This window comes from Hordeum vulgare, chromosome 7H (genome assembly GCF_904849725.1).
Source record: "Hordeum vulgare subsp. vulgare chromosome 7H, MorexV3_pseudomolecules_assembly, whole genome shotgun sequence".
Taxonomy (NCBI): domain Eukaryota; kingdom Viridiplantae; phylum Streptophyta; class Magnoliopsida; order Poales; family Poaceae; genus Hordeum; species Hordeum vulgare.
The window spans coordinates 405,064,567-405,069,464 of record NC_058524.1 but is presented as its reverse complement, the minus strand read 5'-3'; positions in this window follow the sequence as shown (position 1 = coordinate 405,069,464).

The window sequence follows — 4,898 nt, the reverse complement described above, 5'->3', positions numbered from 1 at the left end:
TGCTGATGTTAAGTTACTGTATTTTAAATCTTCCATGGCTAATACCCCCCGATATTATCCATAGTTTCATCAAAATAAGCAACCAACACAACAAAAACACAATCTATTAACAGCAGACCAGTCTGTAGAAATGTGTATATTTCGTATACCTATGGTACTTCAAAAATTCTGAAACATTACGACAGTCTGAAGGATTTGCGTAGAAATCAGCAGCAAAAAGAATCAACTCAAAAGCTCTTACAGAACAAAAATGAAAATTCTTTTCGTGAGCAGACAGTTTCTGTCTTTTCCAGCATGACCAAACGATCATCCCCAAGACTAATCATAACGGTTTTGCTTGGCACAAACGCAAAACGAAACACAAAAAACACAATCATAACAGAATTATGGAAGTGTGGAAAACAAAAAACAGAAACATAAAGGATAGATTCATTGGGTTGCCTCCCAACAAGCGCTTTTGTTTAATGCCCTTAGCTAGGCAAAAAGTGATGGAATCACGTATAGTCATCTTTGGTGCTCAAACCATAGGTAGCCCTCATCATAGATTCATAAGGCAATCTTATTTTATTTCTAGGAAAGTGCTCCATGCCCTTCTTTAAAGGAAACTGAATTCTAATATTCCCTTCCTTCGTATCGATGATAGCACCAATAGTCCTTAGGAAAGATCTACCAAGAATAATGGGACATGAAGGATTGCAATCTATGTCAAGTACAATGGAATCCACTGGTACATAGTTCTTATTTGCAACAATAATAACATCATCGATCCTTCCCATGGGTTTCTTGACAGTATAATCCGCAAGATGCAAATTAAGAGAACACTCTTCAATCTCAAGAAAACCAAGAATATCACATAAAGACTTTGGAATCACGGAAACACTAGCACCCAAATCACACAAAGCATTGCACTCATAGTTTTTTATCTTGATTTTGATAGTAGGTTCCCACTCATCATGAAGTTTTCTAGGTATAGAGACTTCTAGTTCGAGCTTCTCTTCAAGAGATTTCATCATAGCATCTACGATATGCGCGGTAATGGCTTTGCTTTGGCTATAAGCATGTGGAGAGTTTGCAATGGATTGCATCAAAGAAATGCATTCAAACAAGGAGCAATTATCATAATTGAACTCCTTGAAATCCAAAGTGGGAGTTTCATTACTACCCAAAATTTTGACTTCTTCTACTCCACTCTCCACACCTTTATCATCAAGATAAGTGGACTCCGAATCATTGGGGCGTTTTTCAACCAAAGTGGATTCATATCCAGCCCCTCCATAAATAGGTTTGACACGCAAAAAAAAAGATTCAAGAGGAGACACACCAAGCACTTTAAGATCTTCGTGATTTGCATCACTAGAACGCACCCTTTTAAACCATTCATGCCTAGCGCAAATTAGGACGGTTCTTTCTTTGCTCTCATTCATGGAGATACGCATAGCTTTCAAAGTTTCATCCAAGTTGACCTTGGGAGGAGCGCATCTAACTTTCAAAGCATCAATATCACAAGACATCCTATCAACGCTCTTAGCCAAATCGTCTATTTTGAGTAGTTTTTCCTCTATGGACGCATTGAAAATCTTTTGAGAGTTGATGAACTCTTTGATATTACTCTCTAAATCAGAGGGTAATTTGTTGTGATTTCCATAAGTGTTGTTGTAGGAATTGTCATAATTGTTAGAGGAGTTACTAGGAAAAGGCCTAGGAACATAGTTTCCTCTAAAAGCATTGTTGTTGCCAAAATTGTTCCTACCAACAAAATTCACGTCCAAACTAGCGTTGCTACTCTCAATCAAAGAAGATAGTGGCATGTCATTAGAATCTACAGTAGCGTTTCTACTAGCAACCAAATTCATCAACTCGTCCATCTTAGAACTAAGCGAGTTAATCTCTTCTATAGCGTGCACCTTTTTGCTAGCAGGCGACCTTTCAGTATGCCACTGAGAGTAGTTGGTCATGATATTATCTAGGAGTTTTGTAGTGTGTCCTAACGTGATTTCCATGAAAGTTCCACCTGAGGCGGAGTCCAAAATATTGCGAGAAGCGAAATTCAAGCCAGCGTAAAAGATTTGTATAATCATCCACAAACTCAAGCCATGAGCGGGACAATTTCTAATCATAAGCCATGAGCGGGACAATTTCTAATCTCAAGATTGTGCAACGTGTTCATCATCAAGTTGCTTGAAATTCATGATATCGTTACGTAAGGAGATGATCTTAGCCGGCGGAAAATACTTGGATATGTAAGCATCTTTGCACTTATCCCAAGAATCGATACTATTTTTAGGCAAAGAAGAAAACCAAGTTTTTGCGCGATCTCGCAACGAGAAAGGAAAAAGTTTCAACTTAATCACGTCATTATCCACATCTCTTTTCTTTTGCATATCACAAAGCTCAATGAAGGTATTGAGATGGGATGAGGCATCTTCACTAGGAAGGCGAGAGAATTGCTCTTTCATAACAAGATTCAGCAAAGCTGCGTTGATTTCATACGATTCCGCACTAGTGGCGGGAGCAATTGGAGTACTAATAAAATCATTATTATTAGTGCTCGAGAAGTCGCAAAGTTTTGTGTTTTCAGCCTTGATGACTTCAACAAACAAACAAGCACACAAGCAAGGAAGAAAACTGGCAAAGGGAAACGGCAAAGGCAAAAGAAAACGGCGAAGGAGAAAGGCAAATGAAAATGGCAAATGTGAAGTCGGGGAGAGGAAAAGGAGAGGCAACTGGCAACAAAAGTAAATGCAGGAGATGAGTTTGTGAGACCTACTTGGATAGATCTTGATCTCTCCTCCCCGGCAACGGCGCCAGAAATACTTCTGATGTCAGCTGTGCTTCCCTGGCAACGGCGACAGGAACAGTCGTGTCGACGGCACCAGGAATCCTTCTGCTACGGCTATGGAGCCTTGCGTTGGTGTTCCCAGGAAGCGGAAAGCGTGATGTAGCACAGCGGTGGTAAGTATTTACCTCAGTTTGAGAACCAAGGTATCAATCCAGTGGAGGAGTATCACAAGATCTTGCACAAACACAAAGAACCTGCTCCCAACGCTATAAAGGGGTTGTCAAACCCTTATAAGTGTTTGTCAAGTGAGAACTGAAAGCAACAAAGTAACAAAGCAAAGTAAAAGCAGAGGTGTAAACAATGGATGTGAATAGACCCGGGGGCCGTAGTGTTTACTAGTGGCTTCTCTCATGAAAGCAAGTAGACGGTGGGTGAACAAATTACTGTCGAGCAACTGATAGAACCGCGCAAAGTCGTGACGATATCTATGGCAATGATTATATCTATAGGCATCACGTCCAAAACAAGTAGACCGATACTTTCTGCATCTACTACTATTACTCCACACGTCGACCGCTATCCAGCATGCATCTAGTGTATTAAATCCAAAAGAACAGAGTAACGCCTTAAGCAAGATGACATGATGTAGATGGACAATCTCATATCAATGACACAGCCCATCTTGTTACCCTTGATGGCAAATACTTAATGTGTGCCTTGCTGCCCCTACTGTCACTAGGAAAGGTCACCACATGGTAGAACCCAAAACCAAACACTTCTCCCATTGCAAGAATCATAAATCTAGTTGGCCAAACAAAACCGAAGACTCGGAGAGACTTACAAGGATATCAAATCATGCATACAAGAAATCAGCAAAGACTCAAATATATATCATAGATAATCTGATCACAAATCCACAATTCATCGGATCTCGACAAACACACCGCCAAAGAAGATTACATCGGATAGATCTCCATGAAGATCATGGAGAACTTTGTATTGAAGATCCAAGAGAGAGAAGAAGCCATCTAGCTAGTAACTACGGACCCGTAGGTCTAAAGTGAACTACTCACGAGTCATTGGAGGGGCGATGGTGATGATGAAGAAGCCCTCCAACTCCAAAGTCCCCTCCGGCAGGGTGTCGGGAAGGGTCTCCAGATGAGATCTCGCGGAAACGGAAGCTTGCGGCGGCGGAAAAGTATTTTCGAGGCTCCCCTTATTTTTTGCTGTATTTTAGGGAATATATAGGCCAAAGATCTCGGTCAGGGGGCGGCCAGGGAGGCCACAAGCCCTGCCACGGCCGCCTCCCCTGGTGGCGGAGTGGGGGCTTGTGGGCTCCCAGGAGCCCTCCTGGCTTGGCCCACAGGCCCCCTAATCTTCTTCCGTTCGGGAAAAAATCATTTCGGGGATTTTTGTCCGTTTGGAATTCGTTCCAAAATCATATCTCAAAAGAGCCAAAAACACAAAAAAACAAGAACTGGCACTTGCCACTGAATTAATAAGTTAGTCCCAGAAAAGATATAAAAGGTACATAAAACATCCAAAGATGACAAGATAACAGCGTGAAACCATCCAAAATTATAGATACGTTTGAGACATATCAACCATCCCCAAGCTTAACTCCTGCTCGTCCTCGAGTAGGGAAGTGATAAAGAATGAATTTTTGATGCTTTCATGCTACCTAGCATAGATGTCCTTTGTAACTCCTCTTATGTGACGTGAATGTTCAAATCCATTAGATTCAAAACAATAGTTTGATATTGATGTGGAAACAATAATAATTCAAGCAAACTAGCAAGGTAATCTTGAACTTTCAAAATAACAAGGCCAAAAGAAAGTTATCCCTACAAAATCATATAGTCTGGCTATGCTCTATCATCATTGCACAACAAATTTAAATCATGCACTACCCCGGTATTGGCCAAGTAATTGTTTCACACCTTTACTTTCTCAAACCTTTTCAACTCTCACGCAATACATGAGCGTGAGCCATGGTTATAGCACTATAGATGGTGTGGAGTATGGTGGATGTTGCAAGACAAAAAAAGGGAAGATAGTCACATTAACTAGGCATATTAATGAGCTGTGGAGATGCTCATCAATAGATATCAATGTGGAT